This window comes from Sorex araneus, chromosome 1, assembly GCF_027595985.1.
Source record: "Sorex araneus isolate mSorAra2 chromosome 1, mSorAra2.pri, whole genome shotgun sequence".
Lineage (NCBI taxonomy): Eukaryota > Metazoa > Chordata > Mammalia > Eulipotyphla > Soricidae > Sorex > Sorex araneus.
Genome location: NC_073302.1, coordinates 7,581,056 through 7,604,327, shown reverse-complemented (window position 1 = coordinate 7,604,327; position 23,272 = coordinate 7,581,056). Strand labels below are relative to the sequence as shown.

The 23,272-nt window shown below is 45.1% G+C and overlaps 1 protein-coding gene, 1 non-coding gene and 1 pseudogene across 3 annotated transcripts in view; 2 read left to right on the top strand and 1 right to left on the bottom strand.

The window, feature by feature from the left end:
* Positions 1 to 23,272, bottom strand: part of NR6A1 (nuclear receptor subfamily 6 group A member 1) — a 204,748-nt gene that overhangs the window by 146,043 nt on the left and 35,433 nt on the right. The window lies entirely within an intron of this gene.
* On the top strand, positions 8,126 to 8,225 carry LOC129401385 (U6 spliceosomal RNA; annotated as a pseudogene).
* Positions 17,009 to 17,273, top strand: LOC129400916 (small Cajal body-specific RNA 13). The gene has a single exon (XR_008627969.1). It is a non-coding gene; the product is annotated as a small Cajal body-specific RNA 13 (non-coding RNA).

Below are 23,272 nucleotides of genomic sequence, written 5' to 3'. Positions count from 1 at the left end.
TAGTCTTTCTGATTTACAGTGTGACAAGAAATAAAAAAATCAATTACTGTTATTTTGATTTGGGGACCATATCTCATTCTCAGAAGCCACTCCTGGGTCTGAACTCAGGGGTCCCTGGGGTGGTGCTCAAGGGACCATGTTGTGCTGGGAACTGAACCAGGCATTCTGCATGCAAACAATGGGCTCAGCACAGTGAGCTCTTTCTCCAGCACAAGTGAACATTTAAAAAAAAAAGCAATTTGTCATATATTCTTTTCCAGTATTTTCAGAAAAGAATATGTGGAATACGTGGAAATTGTCGTTGACTAGAAGTCAATCATTACAGTCCTCAAGCCCCCAAGCACCACCTGGCACTGTAGAACACAATTAAAATGTTTAAATGCAGGAAGGATGACAATTATGATTTTCAGAGTGTTTTAAGCAGATTGGGGCTATATGTAAACAAATCATTTCAAAAAATATGAAATGCTGGGCCGGGACAATAGTGCAGGAGCACGTAGGGAGTTTGGCTTGCATGCAACTGACCAAGGTCTGACCTCAGGCGACCAATATGGTCCCCTGAGCACTTCGAGGAGTGATCCCTGAGCTCAGAGCAGAATAAGCCCTGAGCACCACCACGTGTGGCCCCCAAGCCCTAAACAGATAAACGGAGATCATGAAAGTAAGACTTTGAAAATGCTCACCAAGCAGATAAATTGGGAGAAAAGGAAAAGAAAGATCTCTCTCAGGGGTCAGGAATAACTCCTGGTGGTGCCCTGGGGATGCCGGGGAATTAACTAGGTTCAGCTACCTGCAAGGCAAACACCCCACCCACTGTACTATTACTTCAGCCCCTCTATACACTTTTTTTCAAAATTAAATCTCTGTGAGATACACAGCTAGAAAGTTGCTCATGATTAGGTTTCAGTCATACAATATTCCAACACCCGTCCCTTCACCAGGATACACTTTTCTCAAACTTAAAATACTGGGACCATCTTTCCCTCAGTTCCATCTTCCAAGGAACTGACCAAACAGAACAGAATGAGGAGTTAAGCATACTCCAGAGGGGCTGGAGAGATAGTATAGTGGGTGGGCATCTGCCTGGTACACAGCTCAGTTTCATCCCTGGCACCCAAACAGTTCCCCGAGGCCACCAGAAGTAATCCCTGAGTGTAGAGCCAGGAGCACAGCCAGGTGTGGTCCAAACATACAAAAACAAAGAGTATCTTTAAGTATCTTTGTGTGTGGAGAGGGGGATGGGGGTTAGGGACTGGTTATAGGACCTCACAATTGCATAGTTAGCGCAAGTGCTCTAGCACTGAGTTGCATTTCTAGTCCACTTTTCTTGTACTTTTTCCCTCCTTTAGTATTTTAAGGCCAATCCACCACCAACTTTTTTTTTGGTTAAACGTGAAAATGTCTCTGGAAATCTGGATCTTATCTTTTTCAAATACCTCTAATAGTTGCATGTCATACCTAACATTTGGAAGCACTTAAGGTAGCTTGGACTGATCCTTTTCCCCTCTGAGTTTGGGTCATGTTTTGTTTCTTTGCAGGTCTTTTTTGTTTTGGGGTCATACCCAGAGGTGCTCAGGACCTAGTCACGGCTCTATGCTCAGGTACAATCCTGGATGGGCTGGGGGACCACAGGGGATGCCAGGCGCCTACCCTCTGTACTGTTGCTCTGACCTCCTCTTTGCATGCCTTCTAATCTGTTGGTGTTGAATTTCAACAACGCACTATTGGGATCTGTAAACTCTGGCTTCTGCCCCACTAGTAGTGTTGCTGTCTTTTTGGTTTTTTTTTTTTTTTTTTTTTTTGCTTTTTGGGTCACACCCAGCGGTGCTCAGGGGTCACTCCTGGCTCTGCACTCAGGAATTACCCCTGGCCATGCTCAGGGGTATGGGATGCTGGGAATCGAACCCGGGTTGGCCGTGTGCAAGGCAAACGCCCTACCCGCTGTGCTATCACTCCAGCCCCATATTGCTGTTTTTTAAACTAACTTTCCTGGGTCAGAGTGACAGTACAGTGGGCAGGACGCTTGTCTTGCACGTGGCTAACCCAGGTTTGATCCCAGCACCCCGTGTAGTCCCCTCAAGCACTACCAGGAGCGGCCTCTGAGCACAGAGGCAAGAGGAAGTCTTGTGTCGCTGGATGTGTAGGTGTGGCCCAAAACCAAAACAAAACAAGCAAAATAATAAAACTTTCCTTGACTAAATCTGTGACTTAGTCAAAATTTAGTCAAAATGAGAGTAAAAATTTAGTGACTTCCATGAATCTCTAAGTCTGTATCTGCTTTTGAAAGTTTGTCCATATTCACATTTGCTTTTTTGGAGCAAAGTTTACTGACCTTCTTATTTATATCAGAAATGAGAATTTTGGGCCCGGAGCAACAGCACAGCAGATAGGGCGTTTTGCCTTGCACCCGGTCACTCCAGGTTCAAGTCCCAGCAACCCATATGGTCCCTCACGCATTGCCAGGAGTAATTCCTGAGTGCCAAGCTAGGACTAACCTCTAAGGAACACCGAGTGTGAAAAAGAAATGAGTATTTTTACCCAGGAATGAATTTACATAAGGTCTGATGTTGGACAAAAGTCCATCTGACACTGGACATTAGGACAAAAGTCCTAATCTTGGTGAAATCAAACAGTCTAAAATCAAACTCATTTTTCTGAAACCTGACAGGATTGTTCGAATATCTAAACTACTCAAATACAACTCGATCCCAAAATACACTTAGAAGGAAAAACTTCTTTGGGAAAGCAGAAGAAAAAAGTCACTGTGGAATACCAGAATTATATTTAATTCCAGAAAGCAACACTATAAAAACTTGAATGTCAACTGACATTGCTAAAAGTCCTAATTTATGGAGTCATAATACTCCAGTGTGTGTGTTTGTGTGTGTGTGTGTGTGAGAGAGAGAGAGAGAGAGAGAGAGAGAGAGAGAGAGAGAGAGAGAGAGAGAGAGAGAGAGAGAGAGAGAGAGAGAGAGAGATCTGGATCAGTCTCAGATCCTACGAGGCTAGGTACATGGACAACGTCAGACCTTATTACCAGGTAAGTATCCAACTAGATTCTCTGCAAGTAAGTATACCAAGTGTAATTATTTGGCCGTGGCAACTGCAATCAAGCCCCTGAGTATGTCTGGATATCTATCATGGCTCACATGCTTCTTAGCCCAATCATTTCTCGAGTCCATCTGGTGATTATCAACCGAAGACCCATCTTAATGCTTACATGGCCAACTAGCTACTGCTGACTGGACAACATCTCTTCGACTCGCCTAACTTCAAGCACCATCTGATGCCTGGATTCACACTGCTTTTGCCATTGTTTCTCCCACACCCAAAGTTAATACATAACTTGTGTACTCAGTCCTCCAAATACTACACTCAATGGAGAGTTTCCACAACCTCCATCTTTTCTGTTTTTGAACTGAAGCCAATGTGTCCATCTGTTTATTCATATTCTCCTCAGAATGTACCTGCAGCTTCAGCCAAACAGTCAATGGACGGTACTCCCTGCTAGGACAAATGGATACTGACCCAATCTCAGCTTACTTTCTTTTCCTAACATTTAAAACTTGAACACTGGGCCAGGAATGACTTTCAGTAGTAGAACATGCATAAGGTAGAGCTTTGCATGTGGAAGGTCCTAGATTTGATCCCTGGCACAGCAAAATTACCATTTGTATCACTTGTCATCTCGTTGATCTTCGTTGATCTTTGATTTGCTCAAGTGGGCGCCAGTAATGTCTCCATTTGTCCCTGTCACATGCTGGTGTAGCCCAATGGCATCTGCTCTCTCCAGGAACATGAAAAGCCTCAAACCATTTGTTCAGGGTTTTGACGAAGAAGTATGACCGGTAGGCAGACACTCGGTCTTCTGACGTCCCGTGGAATCCAGTCGGTAATAGTGCTAGGCCCTGTTTGCGTAGGGCCCAGGTCTCTGAGGCGTATGTTTAGTGCAGGAAGAACAGTGGAGTCAAAAGCATGTGCCCGGAGCCGGAGGTTCTTTGCCCTCTTAACCACTTCTTCAATGTTCTTGAAGGCGTTCCACACTGCTCTCTTCCTCAGGTGCCAGGTCGTTTAGCATGCTGAGATCTCGACCTAGGTACATATAACTGCTGCATTCGGAGATGTTCGTTCCATTGAGGGCAAAATTCCGTCCGTTAAGAAGGACAGCAAAATCAACTAAGTTTAAATTAATTTGAACACAAATATTTTAGTGAGCCTGTGTTGAGCATGTGTGGTGGAAAGACAAGACAAGGCAGAAAAGAGCAAGTGCATTTCTTTATTACGGACACTTCATACGGTCCCCTAGGCACTGCCAGGCCAGGAGTGATCCCTGAGCACAGAGCCAGCAACAGGCCTCGGGCACCACTGGATATGGCCCAAACCTCTCCCTGCACACACAAAAAAGAAATCCTGGGGGCTGGAGTGATAGCACAACGGGTGCTATTGCCTTGCACGCGGCCGACCCAGGTTCAAATCCCAGCATCCCATATGGTCCCCTGAGCACCGCCAGGAGTAATTCCTGAGTGCATGAGCCAGAAGTAAACCCTGTGCATCGCCAGGTGTGACCCAAAAAGAAAAAAAAATCCTGTTTTTTCATGAAATCCACACAAAGGCAACAACATCCTTGGGCCCAAAGAAAAACTACACTCTCCACCAATGCCCCCTTTTAAACTAGCTGACAGGAACTCCTAACTCCTTGTCGCACTCCCAACTCCAGGTCTCCATGTATCCCAGGCATCCTTCCCACACAAGTCAGACTAGCTTTGTATCCACCATACGATTCCCGGTATTCAACCCAGGTTTTGCATTCTATGCCAACCACTTTTATAAACCCCTAAGACTAGGTCATATTCCTTAAGCCAGTAAGCTTCCTTCAGCTGTGATGAACAGGGCAGAAGGAGGCCATGGGCTGGGAGCCGTTTAGTCTGAGCTGCTCATCTGGGAAATACCACCTACTTCATGCAGCTGTGGTGGGGATTCTGGGAACTGAGAACAAAGTGCTCAGCACAGCATCTGACACACGGCAAAGCCCCACCAAAGGCAGCTCTATTATCTTGATCAAACTTGTATATTTTGAGCAGAGGGTAAAAATATCACAATACTAATCTATATGATGTGAATAGCACCAACTACACCAAGAAGCTAAATAAACGGTAATTCCTACCCAGTAGAAATATTGTCACGCTAACCCATGGGGAGTCATACCAACTCAATTAGCACCTATTTCTCCCCAGCTTGTTCCTAGAGTTAGTGAGATGTGTCTCTGACAGCTCCCCCTCCTCCCTCTCTCTCTCTTGGGTGGGAGGGTCTAGAGTCACAGGCTTCTGTGTTCAGGACTCTGTGCTCACGGTTCAGTCCTGGCAGGGCTCAAGGGGAACAAATGATCTCGGTCACATATAAGGGAAGTACCTACCCACTATACTCTCTCTCTCTCTGGCCCCGCAGCTTCTTTTCACCTGAGTTATATTACACAGTGCCCAGGGCCCACCAGGGCTACACCAAGAAAACTCAGGGGGACAATGCAGTGCCAGGGATTGAATTTAGGGCCTCACACGTGCACTGCTCGACCACTGGGTCCCTTTTCCTGGAAGCTCCTTAGTAGTATTTTTACCCAACTATTTCAAAAAAGAAGAGAACATTAAGAGGTTGAAACACAAGTGCTCAGAAACCACACTTATGGAACTGCAGAGGTGGTTCAAAGGTCTGGGCACAAGCACTGCATGCAGAAATTCTGGATTTGATTCCTTGTTTGAAAAAAATCTTAAGGAGCAATTTCCCAGCACCAAGCTGGGAGTAGGCCCTGAGCATGATCAGTATGGCCCCGAAACAAAAATCATGCCTATTAAACATTTAAGTGAGGTAAAAGCAATATATTTTTGGTGAAGAATATATTTAAAGATAAAGATTATCATGATTATTAAAAACAAATAATTATGGCATTTTAAGTCTTTATGTAACAAAAATTCTCACAAAGAATGATAAGGACAGAAACAAAATGTGAGGGGCCAGAACAACAGATAGTACAGCAGATAGTACGTTTGCCTTGCATGCAGCTGACCTAAGTTCAATCCCTGGCACCCTGCATGGTCTCCCAAGTCCACCAAAAGTAAACCCTGTGCACCGCTGATGTGGCCCAGTATATTAAAAAAAAAAAAAAGAGAGAGGGAAAGAGGGGCCAGAGCGATAAGTACAATGGGGAGGGAATTTGCCTTGCACGTGGCCAACCCACGTTCAATCCCCGGCATCCCGTATGGTCCCCCAAGCACTGCCAGGAGTAAAACAGAGCCAGGAGTAACCCCTGAGCATTGCTGGGTGTGACGCAAAAAGCAAAAAAAAGAAAGGGGGGTGAGGAAGGAAGGAAGGAAGGAAGGAAGGAAGGAAGGAAGGAAGGAAGGAAGGAAGGAAGGAAGGAAGGAAGGAAGGAAGGAAGGAAGGAAATCTCGAAAGATAGTATTGATGAAAATAATGTTTAATCCTTGGCTTTACTGGATCTTAATCATGTTGGCACAATCCTGGATACCTAAAATGCTTAATATATGTATATCAAATAAATCACAGAAGTCCAAACACTTTAAAGAATTAAAGAACTTTATTTCCTTCTCAATTACATAGATCTATTCCATTCAACATAAGACAAAACAATATTAAAAAGAATCATCTGGTGGTAGACTGACATAGCACATAATTCTGTCACCAGAACTGATCACGTAACAAATACTACTACTACCGGCAGTATCAGAGCCATTATTATAAACATAGGGCCGGAGCAATAGCACAGCGGTTGGGCATTCGCCTTTCACGCAGCCGACCTGTGTTCGATTCCTCTGCCCCTCTCGGAGAGCCCTGCAAGCTACCTAGAGTATGGAGCCCACACGGCAGAGCCTGGCAAGCTACCTGTGTGTATTGGATATGCCAAAAACAGTAACAATAAGTCTCTCAAAGAGACGTTACTGGTGCCCCCTCGAGCAAATCAATGAGTAACTGGATGACAGTGAAGTGACAGTGATTATAAACATCTGGTACATACACAATGACCTCCATACATACAAATATTTTACTTTCAGTCACAGAACCATCTTTTCCTTTCCTAGTTCTAAATATCGACTGTTTTTGAGTCTCATTCTAGTTAGCCTTGGAATATCTAACTTTTCATCTTCCAAATCTTTCAGGGTTATGGTTCTCTCTTTTCAACTTTTTTTCTCAGTGGTATACAGGGAACTTTAATGTAGTGCCAAGGATTGAAGTTGGACTTCCAGCATGCATTCACCCCTTTGAGCTGTACTTTCTACCCTTCTGAGATCTTCAAATTAGAAACTTAAAGAAGGCAGGGGCTATAGAGGTAGTTCAGCAGGTAGGGTGTTGAACACAGTCAACCCGGGTTTAATTCCGAGCACCCCATATGGTCCCCAAAGCCCAACAAGGAGTGAGCCCTGAGCATCACCGGGTATGGGAAAAAGTAAAATAAAAATCAATGAGGGTTCCTGAAAAACTAATCCAACAAGCATTCACCCTCTGACTGACATTCAGTTCATTTCTATTTATAAGTACATTCTAGTACAGAAGCTTGTTAACTGTTTGGGCCTGGAGACATATGGTCCCCTGAATCTTGTGATGCCAGAGCACAGAGCCAGGAGTAAAACTCTGAGCAAATGCCCTACCCACTATACTATCACTGTGCCCTCCCCCTCAAAAAAGCTTGACTTAATAAATTTGCTGTTTAAGAAAGTAAAGATGAGGGGCTGGAGTGATAGCACAGCGGGTAGGGCGTTTGCCTTGCACGCGGCTGACCTAGGTTCGAATCCCAGCATCCCATATGGTCCCCTGAGCACCGCCAGGGGTAATTCCTGAGTGCATGAGCCAGGAATGAACCCTGTGCATTGCCGGGTGTGACCCAAAAAGCAAAAAAAAAAAAAAAAAAAAAAAAAAAAAGAAAGTAAAGATGAGGAGGGGGTAGAACAATACTTCACTGGGTAGGGTATTTGCCTTGCATGTGGCCGCCCCCAGATTCAATCCCTGGCATCCCCACTATGGTCCCCCAGCCCACCAGGATTGATCCCTGAGCACAGAGCCAGAAGCACAGAGTTCTGTCAGGTATGGCCCAAAAATGAAGCCAAAAACAGTACATGTACTTTGGCAGTACAAATACTAAAACAGGAACAATACAGAGAAGATTAATATGTCCCCTGGCACAAGGATGACAAATTCATGAACCGTCCCATACTTTTTTTTTTCTTTTTGGGTCACACCCAGCGATGCTCAGGGGTTACTCCTGGTTTCGCACTCAGGAATTACTCCTGGCAGTGCTTGGGGGACCATATGGGATGCCGGGGATCGAACCCGGGTCGGCCGCGTGCAAGGCAAATGCCCTACCCGCTGTGCTATCGCTCCGGCCCCCTGTCCCATACTTTTCAATCAAGAAAGTAAGATTTTAAAATAAAGATAGGAAACAGGAGATTGCTCTGCATGCAGGTAACAATCCCTGGTAGCACATGTGCTTCCCCTACTACCGCCAGGAGTGAATCTTGAGCACAAAGCCAGGCGTAAGCCCTGAACACAGTTGGGTGTGGCCGAAAACAAACAGAAGATATAATAAAAAACTAAAAATGGCATCAGAGAAATAGTGCCAGGGGCTGAATACAGGCTTTGCATTCAGGATTCCAGCTCTGATTTCCCGTGCCACATGGCGCTCACACACATACACGGGGAGCAAAGCTGCCACAAAGTAAGTGGCAACTCTGCAAAGATCCCCCTGCAAATACAAACGTAAGACCAGCTGCTAGTCTCAGAAGAAATCCACAATCACCACTGAGGAAATTAGCAGCAGCTTCCAAATGTTGCTATTATTGCTTTTATTTTTTTATTTTATTTTATTTTTGTTTATGGGCCACATCCAGCATGCTTGTGACTCCTGGCAAGTTCAGGGGACCATATGAGATGCCGGAGATCAAACCAGGGTCAACTGCGTGCAAGACAAGAGCCCTACCCACTTTACTATCACTCCAGCCTCTACTACCACTTTTAAATCTTTTATCATGGCATCCTCACTTTCCTCCTCCACCCAAATCCCCAGTTTTCCAGTAGCCTGGCAGTCACACACACAAACTGCCCCGGCACCATATAATCTTCTCAATGGCCAAGATCCAGAGACTATGAAACAATGCTCCCGGAAGAGAGCGATGCAGAATCTCACACGGCAGAGCTACCCGTGGCATATTCAATATACTAAAAACTAACAATAATGGGCCTCATTGCCCTGACCCTGAACGCAACGGAAATGAATGGAGATGTTACTGGTGCCCACTCAAGCAAATCGATGGGCAACTGGACGACAGTGATACAGTGATACAGTGAAATATATGCTATCTGTAGTAGGAATTATACAAACTGTATCCTTATTTTTTAAGTTCCCAGTACTCAGACTTTGACAAGTGTATGTCATGCTTCTGATATAAACAATGATGGTCCAGAGTGAGGATATATAGCAGGGAGGGTGCTTGCCTTGTACACATCTCACCCAGGTTCAATCCCCCACCCTCATATGGTTCCCCAAGCCCTGCCAGGAGTGGTCCCTGAGTGCAGAGCTAGGAGTAAGCCCTGAGCACTGCTGGGGGAGTCATAGGGTAGGGGGGTGGTGCAAGGAATCAATATTAACAATGCCTCAATTCCTACAGCACATTTATCATCCTACGTGGAATATTCAGTTGCACATAAACTATAATAGAATTGTCAATGAAATTTTTGACAGTCTTATTTTATTCAAATATGAGTCTAATCACACATGATCCGAGAACACTCAAATAATAAAGCAAATTACTTTTAAAGATTGGTCTTCTGGGCCGGAGCAATAGCACAGCGGGTAGGGCGTTTGCCTTGCACGCAGCCGACTCAGGTTCGATCCCCGGCATCCCATATGGTCCCCCAAGCACTGCCAGAAGTAATTCCTGAGTGCAAAGCCAGGAGTAACCCCTGAGCATCGCTGGGTGTGACCCAAAAAGCAAAAAAAAAATAAATAAAGATTGGTCTTCAAACATTATGAACAATGAGATTCCTCAAGAATCTCAGTGACTCAAACCCACCCTTCTATGGCCACCAAACCATTCTGCACAGCGTCCTTAACTTTAAGATGTTTGAAGCTATCGACTTTAGTACCACTGACCATATTTTTTAAGAGATGAATCACTGCAGACATCGAAGAATGGACTGGAGGAACCACCTCAACCTTGGCATTGTGCCAAAATATGGCAACGCCAGAAAGACAACGGCGTTCATCAGCACGGGCTTCTCTGCTGCAATGCTGCAGGCAAACGAGGCCACGATCCCAGGATGGAGAGAGCATATGATCCTGAATGGCCAGCTGAGTGCCACACCCCGGCCCCACTGCCACAGAAGCCAACACACATTTTCACCTGAAGGCACCAATTGGCAGCTTAGTAGACCACGTGCTCAAAGTACGCGAGCTAGGGCAAAAAAAACGTGAGTGTCGCTGCCATCATCAAGCAAGGCTGCTCCAGGCTGCCAGGCAGGCCACGCTGCTTGCAGTCCAGGAGTCCTCCCAGCCTTTCCCCTAGGATTGCAGGAAGCGCTAGCAATCACCCTTCTCTTTTCACTCCCACAGCCCTGTTAATACTACCCGCGCTTCTTACAATCTCACGTCATCTTCACCTTAATTGTTCAGGAAAACCTCATTTCCCCGATTTATTTTTTTCATCTTCTGTACTTTGCTTTTTGTTTGGGAGCCTCATCCACTGGTATTCAAGGGCCACTCCTAATGAAGTGTTTGGGGGAGCAGGTGATGCCACAGAAGGAATCCCAGATTCCTGCATGCTAAGCCATCCCCCACACCATTGTATTTAGACGCTAATACACACTCTCAGAATGAGCTAAAGTTTCATTCCTTCTCTTATATTTTAAAACATAGTACTGTTACTTTAAAGGGGAAAAATGTTTTTGTTATGTTTAACTATGAAATGAACTCTTCAGTGCCACCCTCGAGAATGGGAAGAAATGGGAGTGAAGATAAGATGGTCGGCAACTACACCACCTTGGCTTTGCTGATGACATCATTCTAATAACACCAAACATTAGCCAAGCGGCACAAATGCTGGCCGACTTCAACCTCAAGTGTGGAAAGGTCGGACTGCAGCTGAATCTCACCAAGACAATGTTCACAAAAAACGAACTAGTCCCTGATGTTCCATTTGCTCTCAACGAAACAAACATCTCCGAATGCAGCAGCTATGTGTACCTGGGTCGAGAATTCAACATGAAGAACAACTTGGCGCCAGAACTGCGCAGGAGGAAGAGAGCAGCGTGGAACACCTTCAAGAGCATTAAAGAAATGGTCAGGGGCTGGAGTGATAGCACAGTGGGTAGGGCGTTTGCCTTGCATGTGGCCAACCCAGGTTCGAATCCCAGCATCCCATATGGTCCCCTGAGCATCGTCAGGAGTAATTCCTGAGTGAAGAGCCAGGAGTAACCCCTGTGCATCGCCGGGTGTGAACCCCCCCCCCAAAAAAAAGAAATGGTTAAGAAGACGAAGAACCCCCGGCTCCGGGTACATCTTCTCAACTCCACTGTTCTCCTGCACTAACATGCCTCAGAGACCTGGGCCCTACAAAAACAGGACGAGAACACTATTCGGGTATCCCAAAGAGGAATCAAAAGAGCTATGCTGGGAATATCACATTTCACTCAATGGAGAGAAGGAATTTGGAGTTCCAACCTCCATCGATGATCAAGAATCAGCAATGCTGTCTCGTTTGCCAAGGCGTCAAAAATCAGATGGGCTAGACATGTAATGTGATTTAGAGATGACCGCTGGACTAGAGCTGTTACCAAGTGGATTCCACAGGACATCAAAAGACTGCATGGCCGCCCACCTAAGAAATGGTCAGACTTCTTCGTCAAAACCCTGAATGGTTTGAGGCTCTTCCTTTTCCTGGAGCAAGCAGATACCATTGGGCTACACTTGCACACGACAGGGATGAATGGAGACGACAGGGATGAATGGAGACGTTACTGGCACCCACTCCAGCAAATTGATCAATGGGATGACAAGTGATACAAGATGTTTAACTATAAACTCCAGTTTTCTTCTTTCGTTTCACTCACACACAACTGGCTCTTCAACGAGGGTCTGTTGCCACCTTTTGGACTATACGGGAATAACAACTCTTTATAGGCTCTCCCTGTGCTTCCGGAAGAGACCACTAGATGGAAACATCAAATTTGAAATAGGAAAACTCCTAACCGCCAGGAAACCAGCTAGTTTGTGAGTACACCAGAAACTAAGTTTTACATAAACATAATCAAAGGAATAGGCCCAGGGGCTGGAGCAATAGCACAGCAGGTAGGGCGTTTGCCTTACACATGGCCGACCTGGGTTCGATTCCCAGCATCTCATATGGTCCCCTGAGCACCTCCAGAAGTAATTCCTGAATGCAGAGCCAGGAGTAACCCCTGTGCATCGCACGGTGTGACCCAAAAGGGGAAAAAAAAAAAGGAATGGGCCCAAAAGAATGGGTTCAACAGCAAGGGACTAACAAATGGCCAGGGATAGCACTCACAGAAGAGAAAGAGCCTACAGGGGCTGGAGCAATAGCACAGCGGGTAGGGCGTTTGCCTTGCACTCGGCCAACCTGGGTTCGATTCCCAGCATCCCATATGGTCCCCTGAGCACTGCCAGGAGTGATTCCTGAGTGCAGAGCCAGGAGTAAGCCCTGTACATTGCTGGGTGTGACCCAAAAAGCAAAAAAAAAAAAAAAGAGAGAGAGAAAGAGCCTACAGAGTGAGTTTGCTAGAGGCGTGGTGGATGGAGACCTTGAAACATTCAACGTCTCTGTGACTCTGGTTCTAAGTTTTGCTGGGAAATTGTATACCTGAAACTCTATTACTGACAGTACTGCAAATCAACAATAGAAAAGAAAAAAATAAGCTAATTATTTTAGAGGCAGTTATGGCACAGGGTAAGAATACAGACTTAGAGGTGTCAGGTAGGACGCTTGCTTTCCAAGCAGCGAGGCTGGGTTTGATCCCCAATACCCCATGCAACCTCCTGAGCACCACCAGGAGAGACCCCTAAGCAGGGCCAGGAGTAACCCTGAGCTGAGTTTGGGCTCAAAAGCAAACAGAATGTAGGCTTTCTTTGGGGCTGGGCACATATACAGGAATATATATATACCTATACTGGAGCAATAATATAGCGGGTAGGGCATTTGCCTTGCATGCAGCTGACCCGGGTTCGATTCCTCCATCCCTTCCTTTAGGAGAGCCTGGCAAGCCACCGAGAGTATCTGACTGACCAGCTCCCCGTGGCAGTGACAGATATACCTATACAGGAATAGCAGGAGCCAGCAAGGATTCAGACAATGCAATGCTAAGGATCAAACACAGGGCCTTGCTCAAAAGCTCCAAACTGAAATCACATCCCTGGAACTGAATACTTCTAAAAGATGATACATGAATAGCCAATTTAAGTGCACGAAAAAAATGGTTAACATAAGTAGATATCAGGGAAATTATGTGAATATATAAATTTTACATTCCGTTTTGGAGAGCAACATCACAGCAGAGTTTACAGGCTACACCATGTGTCACTCTTGTGCTCAGGGGACCATGCAAAGCATGCACTATAGCCCTCTGAGCTAACTCCCCAGGTCTGAACTTTACAATTTTAAAAATTATGGGGCTAGATAGGGAGAGAGCAATAGTATAGTGGCTAGGGTATTTGCCTTGCAAGCAGTTGATCCGAGTTTAGTCCCTGGCATCCTATATGGTTCCCTGAGCACTGCCAGATGTAATTACTGAGTGCAGAGCCAGGAGTAACGCCTGAGCATCGCTGGGTGTGACCCCAAAAGGCAAAAACTATATAAACATTAAAAATAAAGTTAAGGGGAGGGGGGCTGGAGTGATAGCACAGCATGTAGGGCATTTGCCTTACACGCGGCCGACCCGGGTTCGATTCCCAGCATCCCATATGGTCCCCGAGCACCACCAGGAGTAATTCCTGAGTGCATGAGCCAGAAGGAACCCCTGTGCATCGCCGGGTGTGACCCAAAACACAAAAAAAAAAGTAAAAGAAATAAAAAATAAATAAAATAAAAAATAAAGTTATGGGGCCAGGGAGAGAGAGAGCACAGCAACAAGGCTGACCCAGGTTTGATCCCTGACATCCCATATCTCAGAGTTTTCCAGAGTGATCCCTGAGCACGGCAGAGGATGGGCCAACAACCAAATAAACAAAATTTTTCAGTGGTGGGTTGGAGAGGTAATACTGCTGGTAAGGCACTTGCTTTCAAATGGCCAAGCCGGGTCCAACTCCCGGCATCCCTTATGGTGTCCTGAACACCGCCAAGAGTGTTTCCTGAGTGCAGAGCCAGAAGTAACCCCTAAGCATCACCAGATATGGCCTACCCCCCAAAACTAAACCTTTTGTTTTAAATGGTAATGCCAAATGCTCACAAAGATGACAAAAACTACAACTTAAACACCACTGAACTCTAAATATATTTGGAAATAACACTTTATAGAAAAGTTTAATACACATCACATAAATCAATAGCCCCTAGGTATATGTCTAAAAGAAATAAAAACATATCCGTAAAACACTTGTTTGATATCTATATATGCTTACTTCAAGCAGTCAAAAATTAAAAATGGGCCAGAGAAATACTAAAGGAAGTAAAGTTGCCCAGTATGCATATGACCCAGGCTCCATCCCCAGCACAGCCCCAGAGCCCTGCCAGGAGTGACTGACCCCTGAGCACCAAGCCAGGAGTAAGCCCTGAGTGTCTCAGAGTTTGACCCAAAACAACGCAGAATTTAGTTCTGAGCCACTACCAGGGATGGCCCAAAAAACAAAAAATAAAAGATAAACTGTTAAAACTGTGATGACAGTCCACAGAATACAGCAACAGAAAGAACTTCAAGACCATAGACAAGTTTCATTATGCTTGAGATATGAGGCACAAAAGAAAACAAATATGATTCCATTTTTATGGCATTTCAGAATAGGAACAACTGCCATCTATGTATGATGACAGAAATGAAAAGTTCTTAATTCTTGGTGTAGAATTACAGGATCATCAAAATAAAAAGCCTATGGGAATTTCCTGAAGAAATGGCAATGAACCACACCTTGATGGCATACAGATCACAAGGAAGTACGGATTTGTGAAAACTGCTTTACTCTCACACTTCAGGTCTGCGTAAACTACATGTAAATCTAACACTGGGTTTCGAGGGGGGAGGACGGGATGGGGTGGGAGGGAGGGTTGTTTTTGGGTCTCATCATAACACTGGTTTTATCTTTTTTTTTTTCTTTTTGGGTCACACCCAGCGATGCACAGGGGTTACTCCTGGTGGTGCTCAGGGGACCTTATGGGATGCTGGGACTCGAACATGGGTCAGCTTTAAAAGAGGACATTTGGGGACTAGAGCAATGCTGCAGCGGGACGGAAGCTTGACTTGTACATGGCCAACTAACTGGGTGTGATCTCAACATCCCAATAGGGTCCCTTGTGCACCCCCAGGAGTGATTCCTGAGTGCAGAGCCAGGAGTAACCCCTGAGCATTACCAACTGTGGCCCCCAAAACCAAAATAAATAAAAAGGATGCTGACCCTGAGGAACCACAAAGTTTTCCACTCTGCCAGCTGTGTGACCTTGGTCAAGCTCTAATCAGTCGTTTTCTAATCAGTAAAATAGGGCAGAACAAGAGTTAACCTCACAGAGTTAATAGAATACTGTTTTAAAACTAGCATACAAGACAGGGATTACTAAATATTAATAAGCCAGAAACCCTTTGTCATGTATTTCAGCAAAGGAATGACTAAGGAGGTAAGCGCTATTAAAGTCACTCTGTGTGTCCCACTTTTCTCTCACACACCCCATTGGTTCAGTGCTCAGAGGCTACTCCTGGCTTGGTGCTTGAACACCATGGGTGCTGGATATTTGCTTTTTGGGTCACACAGAGTGATGCTTCTTGGGGATTACTCCTGGTTCTGCAGTCAAAATTACTCCTTGCAGTACACTGGGAACCATATGGGATGCCAGGGACCAAACTCGAGTTAGCCAGGTGCAAGACAAATGCCCTACTACCCGTTGAACTATGGCTCCAGGCCCCTCACCTGTCTTTTTTTTTTTCTTTTTGGTTCTCACCTGGCAATGCTCCAGGGTTACTCCTGGCACGCAGGAATTTCTCCAGCAGGACTGTAAGGGATGCCAAGGATTGAACGAGGGTCGACAGCATGCAAGACAAACGTCCTACCTGCTGTTCTATCGCTCTGAGTGCCCCCTCACTAGCTTTTTAAAACAACTCTTAGCAGTGAATATGGATGAAGAAACTGAGCTTCAGCTACTACAGTCACACAACAAAAGGAAGGGGAAATAAGTGAATATGCAAACTCACAGCGTCACATTCTCTTCTGTTAGGGTGCCTTTCACAACGGAACCCTGGAACCGCACAACTCCAATAAGAAGCTACTATGGCTCTCAGCAGTCTCCAACACTTAAAAGGAGGCCGATTCCAACAGTGTGATAAGTGAGTGAAGGCTGAGCTCAAGGTGAAGCCCGAAAAAGCAGCCCTATGTCTGGAGGACACCGATTCCTCTTCCTGGGAGCAATTTCAAGATAAGAGAATTCTTCAAGTCAAGTCTGTGATCCAAGTGGGAAGCCAGAGTCTGGGTAGATCAAATAAATTGGCAGAACCGTCTTGGGAACTTGGCAGCTGAACTGAGTCAGATTTGTTTATTTATGAGAGTGAGGGACATTCCTGACAGTACCATGTAGTATCAGGAACCGAATCCAGAACTGAGGTTTTTTGGTAAGGGTAGGGGGGGAAGCACACAGCTAGGAGTAAGTCCTGAACACCACCCAGGCAGCAGTGCTAAGGATTTACTTAAAGCTGTGCTGAGGTACTCGAGGACCAGGCGATACCAGGGATCAAACTGGGGTTGGTCGCATGCAAAGCAAGAACCGTAATCTTTATACTATATCCCTCTAGCTCTCCTGATATGTATTGTTTCAATATGACTCTGGTCTGGGTTGGTGGTGCCCTCGAACATACTAGACTTGCAGGAAAAACATCCTCTTCAGACATGACTGCCGCAGCTCTAGTGATTTATGCACAATTTTCCTGTTAGCTCCTGGCACAGTTGCCACAGCAATAGTGACTGGGTAGTGTCATTGTCCATCTGTAACAGTAAGGAGTGCCCTGCAACTCGGTTATTTAACTGACAGGGAGGTTTCTGCTGGACTCTAAGTACTACTACAAATTAAAACAAACAAACAAAAAAAAAGCCTTGAAATGTTTTCTTAATCTAAGAAGCATGTTGAGAAATATAGGGGCTGGAGCGATAGCACAGTGGGTAGCGGCTGCCTTGCACGCGACCAACTTGGGTTCGATTCCCAGCATCCCATATGGTCCCCTGAGCAACACCAGAAGTAATTCCTGAGTGCAGAGCCAGGAGTAACCCCTGTGCATTCCTGGGTGTGACCCAGAAAGCAAAAATATATATATATGTATCTTACCCAAAACTAGATTTAAATTTTTTAAATATATAAACCAGAATGTTTATCTTAGATACAAAAATAATGAAACCTTCTTTTTTAACCCTACGGCACTATTTGCCCAGAGATGTAACAAACGTTTCAGTACCTTCTTCTACACTAGAAACCCATCCTCTTACCATTCTGCAGTATTCCCTTACAGCGACGCACACTTAGTGCTCCAACAGTGCAGAGGGCAGGGTGCCCGCCTGGTACACAGGCTACCCAGGCCCACCCCCAGCGCCCCTATGATCGCCCTCTCAGGACTGATCCCTGAGCAGGGAGCCAGGAGTAAGTAAGACCTGACCACCTCTGGGTGTGGCCCAAAGTAAAAAAAAAAAATTAATTAGATAAATAAATAAACCATGAGTATCCATTTAACCAGTCCCCTAAAAAAACACTAGAGCTGGGCTGTGGACGAGCAGAGCTCAGTAGCTTTACACTCATCAAGTATCCTCCACTAATTTTTTAAAATAATATTTAAGCTGTTTCCAGCACTGTAACCGCTAAAAGGAGCTATCTGTGAATATTTATTTTGCATATCTGTCACTTCTTAAAACTCTCTGGAATTCACATTTTCCCACATTCACAAGGATCCTTCTCCAATGTGGGAGCTGCAAACTCAGATGCCTAAAGAAAATGTTCAGGAAACAAAAGGATGAAGGCAGCCACACGGGCCTGTGACAAACCTGAAAATGCATGCTCATTAACAGGGTACAGTCACAGGTTTCTCTGAATTTCTCTCGGCTCTCAAACTGCTGCTGTAATACCACTCCCATGGAAAGAACCATTTCAGCAGTCTATCTAGCTTCAGAATTTCCTCTCATTCCTTCTTAGTCATCCATTACAAATCTCCAGACCCAGATGTTCAAGCATTCTCTGCACCTATCAGAGATAATGGCAAAGATCCATGACTATCCAAGGACCCAACAGCCTCCTTTGAATGCAACTATCTTTTCATCAATTGTAAACAAGTCCTAAACTCTAGGCTCCGTAGGGAGTCCCAACCAAGTCACCATAAACTCTGACACAGGGGCAGAGGTCAAGGGGATGAGAGCTCAACCTAAGCTCTGGGTTTCATCCCACCCCCACCCTGTTCAAAAGAATCCTTATCAGAAGAGTACTCCCCAGCAAAGGCCACATTCAAGACGCGAGATCCAGCAGAGATCTAGTAGGTGAAGCTAAAGCTTTGCGAGCAGGCTGGCAACTGCTAAGAATGTGAAATACCTAAATCACAAACAGAACGCTGTGGAAGAAAGGTGACATAAAGGGGAAAACAAAGGAAAACTTATCTTCATTTGTTTCAGTAAAGAACCTTCTGATAAATAGTGGAATAATCCTGAACCTAAGCCAGGAAGAAAGCTCTGAGAGCTTAGTCCACAGTAAATTGCTCTATTTTGTATGCAAAATTATTATGCTATACACAAAGAAGCTCAAGTGACTCTGAGAGTATTGCTATGTGATATACTGTCTATAATATATAATTATGTTACAAATTATTAGATTGCCTAAACTCTTTCCTTAACACTAAGAGCTATGAGAGGCAGAAATAAGATAGAATAATTAAGATCTCAGTCCTGAGCCTGAGAGACAGTAGAGGGGTTAGGGCACTTGCCTTGCATGTGGCTAAGAATATGCCCCCACCACTGAGTATGGTCAAATAAGTGAATATATAAAAAACCCGAGCAGCCCTGGAATCTCAGACATTTCTTCACTATACTTTGGGCGGTATCTTTGTAACAGGTTTGATGAGGGCCCAGTGAAAAGATTCACTTACACTTACGTGAGTGTAATGAAGAATAGCTGCTACTGTCATCAGGATGATGATGATTAGAATGATAGTGTAGTAAAAGTCAAGTAATGTATCCTATCTAAATCAGAGTCAGCTGAGGACAGAACTGTGCGCAGTAACTTGGCACAAACAACAAAGTAAGAAAGAGGACAAGAAGAGAAGAAAGGAACAATGAATAGGTATTTAAGCCAAGCTTCAAACTGAGGTATGAGAAACAGTTCGGCAGCCTGGATGCTTGTCGTGCACAGGGCCACCCCAGACTTGACCCCTAGTACTGCCTGTGACACTCTAAGATGACCAGGAGTTATCCCTGAGCACAGAGCCAGGAGTAAGTCCTGAGCACAACTGAGTCCACGTGGGCCCAAAACAAAAAAATACATATCAGACAATTCTATGATAAAACTCTTCTCATGACTACTGAATATTTAAGAATGTCCAGTACATAAGAGATACCTTCAAAATGTTAATTTTCTTTCCCTCCCCATTCTGCCTTAAGCTACTTCTCTGCAAACTACACTTAGATAGATAGACAGATGGGTTATTTTCTAAGATCAAGAACCGTGCCAGAGGGGCCAGAGCAATAGTACAGCGGGTAGGGAGCTTGCCTTACATGCGGCTGGCCCAGGTTCAATCCCATATGGTCTCTCAAGCACCACCAGGAGTAATTCCTGAGCACAGAGCCAGGAGTAACTAACCCCTGAGCACCTCTAGGTGTGACCCAAATAGGAAAAAAAAAGAAAAAGGAAAGAAAAGAACTGTGTCAGAGTATAGTAAACAAGGTGCTTGGCTTGCATGCAGCAGACCAGGTCCAGTCCCTGGCACAGCGTGTGATCCCCCCAGCTACCAAGAATGACCCCTGGACACAGCCAGGAGTGAGCCCCGAGTACCTCACATTGTCACCCGGAAACAGAAACAAACTGCGACATTAAATTGACAACAAGGAATTAATCCATTCAGGCGGGTTCAGAATATTGGGATTTTTGACAGAACCTATTGGTATTCTGAGATCTACATTTCTCATTTGTAGGATATATAAAATATCCTACACAAGGTATAGAGAATGTCTTCATGGGATCCCAAAATTCTTGACAGATAAATGCAAAGGCCAAAGCAAACTAGCAAAGTCACCCTGCCCTATTCTGAAGATGTTTTTATCTTGCCTGTTCATTCTAACATCACTCAAGGTTCACTGCTTGGTAAGCTTTCGCCCAGAAGGCAAGGGAGGGCAAGGATTAATTTAATTGTCAGATTGCTGAGGACACTCATTTACTGAGGCTAGAGACAGGGGTTAAGGTCCTTGCCTTATATGTGGCAGAACCTGGTTCAATCCCTAGCACCAATAAGGTCCCCCAAACACAGCTGGCAGCAATCCGAAAGTACAGGGGCAGCCTCAGGCACCATTGAGTATGGCATGCGTGCATGCATGCGTGCATGCGTGCGTGTGCGTGCGCGAGCACGAGCGCGCACACACACACACACACACACACACACACACACACTTTTAAAAGTCTGAATCAGGGGCTGGAGCAATAGCACAGCGGGTAGGGCGTTTGCCTTGCACGCGGCCGACCTGGGTTCGATTCCCAGCATCCCATATGGTTCCCTGAGCACCGCCAGGAGTGATTCCTGAGTGCAGAGCCAGGAGTAGCCCCTGTGCATCGCCAGGTGTGACCCAAAAAGAAAAAAAAAAAAAAGTCTGAATCATACAGCACAAATTTTCCCCCAGCATGCTCTCAGTAAGAACTTGCTATTGGAGCCAGAGCAATAGCACAGTGGGTAGGGCACTTGTCGTGCATGTGGCTGACCTGGGTTTGATTTCCAGCACCCCATACAGTTCCCTGAGCCCTACCCGGAGTGAGCCAGGAGTAAGCCCTGAGAACCGTTGGGTATAGGAAGGAAGGAAGGAAAAAAGGAAGGGAGGGAGGGAGGAAGGGAGGGAGGGAGGGAGGGAGGGAGGGAGGGAAGAAGGAAGGAAGGAAGGAAGGAAGGAAGGAAGGAAGGAAGGAAGGAAGGAAGGAAGGAAGGAAGGAAGGAAGGAAGGAAGGAAGGAAGGAAGGAAGGAAGCTTTCAGATAGTGAATTAGGGTGTTCCTTTTTTTCTCTCTGGGGGCGGGAAGCATATCCTGTGGTGTTCAAGTCTTACTCCTGGCTCTGCACTCAGGAATCACTCCTAGAGGGATTCGGGGGGTCATGCGAGGTGCTGGAGTGCAAACTCAGATAACTTGCATGCAAAGCAAGCACTGCTATACTATGGCTCTAGCCCCAAGGAGTGTTTAGAGCTCATGTTCAGTACTTTCCACAATGAATATGCATTATTCTATCAGTTTAAACAAAAGTATACATCAAGATCCTTCAGTGTTGGTAAAAATAGCTAAATTTTCTAATCTAAGTCCAAGAAGGTTATTTCCTTCGGATAATACTCTTTAAACACCAAACAACACAGTCAGCACATACCAAAACAATAGTCATACTCAACTTTCAAAACTGATTTAAAATAAATATATTTTCAATTCTGGTCAATAATTGTTTTCCAATTATTTGTAAGATTCTTTTGTAAGACAAACAGGTTTTAACTACATAGAGCCAAAAACTCAAGAATGACTTTTCTAAAATAGATAACAAGGGACAAAAGTTTGACTGGGTAGGAAGAACAGCTGCTGGTAATCCAACTATTTACCCTTTGACCTTCTATCTGGCCAATAACTGAACAGTATCAATTGTTTTCCTGTATTATGTGCTGTTTACAATTCCTGAGCGGCATGAAAGGAATTAATAATTTAGCCTAGAAAGCTGACAGCCTTTATTGGGGAGCCCCTTAACTGTGGGCAGAAATCAGAGCAAGTAACTGTCCTGAAGTCACAGGTCCCTTTACTGTGCCTATTTTATAGCCTAATTGGCCCCCAAACATAAATCAATTATTTCTCCTGTTTTAAGCAACAATGCCTTCTATTTTCTAACTTCCCCTGTATCAAGTTAGTCCTTGTTCTCTTGAGTTTTACAACTACATGGTAAACACCACAGCCGAGGGAAAAAAAACGGAGGAACAGGGCAGACAGGGGTTATTTGGAAACAGAAGCACAGAAAGGTTGTGCTGTTTTGAACTTCTCTTGACCTCTGGATGCTCTTGTCCCTAACTTATGCTAATGGGCAGGGTACAGAGATGCTTCTTGTAGAAATGAACTTAGCCTGAACCTGTCCCGTAACATTGGACTCCAGGAAGTCCAGGAATCATAGGAAGGCAGCGAGTGTGCAGAGCGGCTCATATGCCAAGCATAGCTGCCCATGCGTGCTGAAAAGGTTCCCATTTTAAAGTTCACTTGAAGTAGACAGTCATTTCTTCATCCAGCTCCAACCCATCATACCTGTTGTCCAAAACTTGCTATCTATAATCACTGCCGAGCGTAATGGGAAATCACCAGTGATATTTCCTGATCCAAACTAAGCAGGAATGAGGTAAGTGCAGGCTGGCCCCACTATCCGGAGGGCAGCAGGTAGGGGACCCGGAGAGACACTGCAGCCTCCAAGTTCCAAAGATGCATCACAGAAAAATCCCTATTGTACTCAATCTAATACTTCAAGAGCATTAACTCAGGAGATTCAGTGCTGCCCAGTTAGAATCATGGAGTTTGCAGTATCCCCGACCATAAGCAACTGAACACAATACAACAATGCACCCGGCTCCTCTCAGTCTTGACACTTCCTAGATACTCGGTAGGCCGAGCATGCTCGTTTGAACCCCAACACTGGCACAGACCAAGATAACAAATTTTTGTTTCTGCCAACTTATAACAGGAGATATTTATGGGAGCCAGGGAGATAGCACAGCAGATAGGGAGTTTGCTTGCAAGCAGCCAACCCGGGGTTCAATCCCTGGCATCCCATACAGTCCCCCACACTCCACAAGGGGTAATTCCTGACAAGAGTTGCCCCTGATC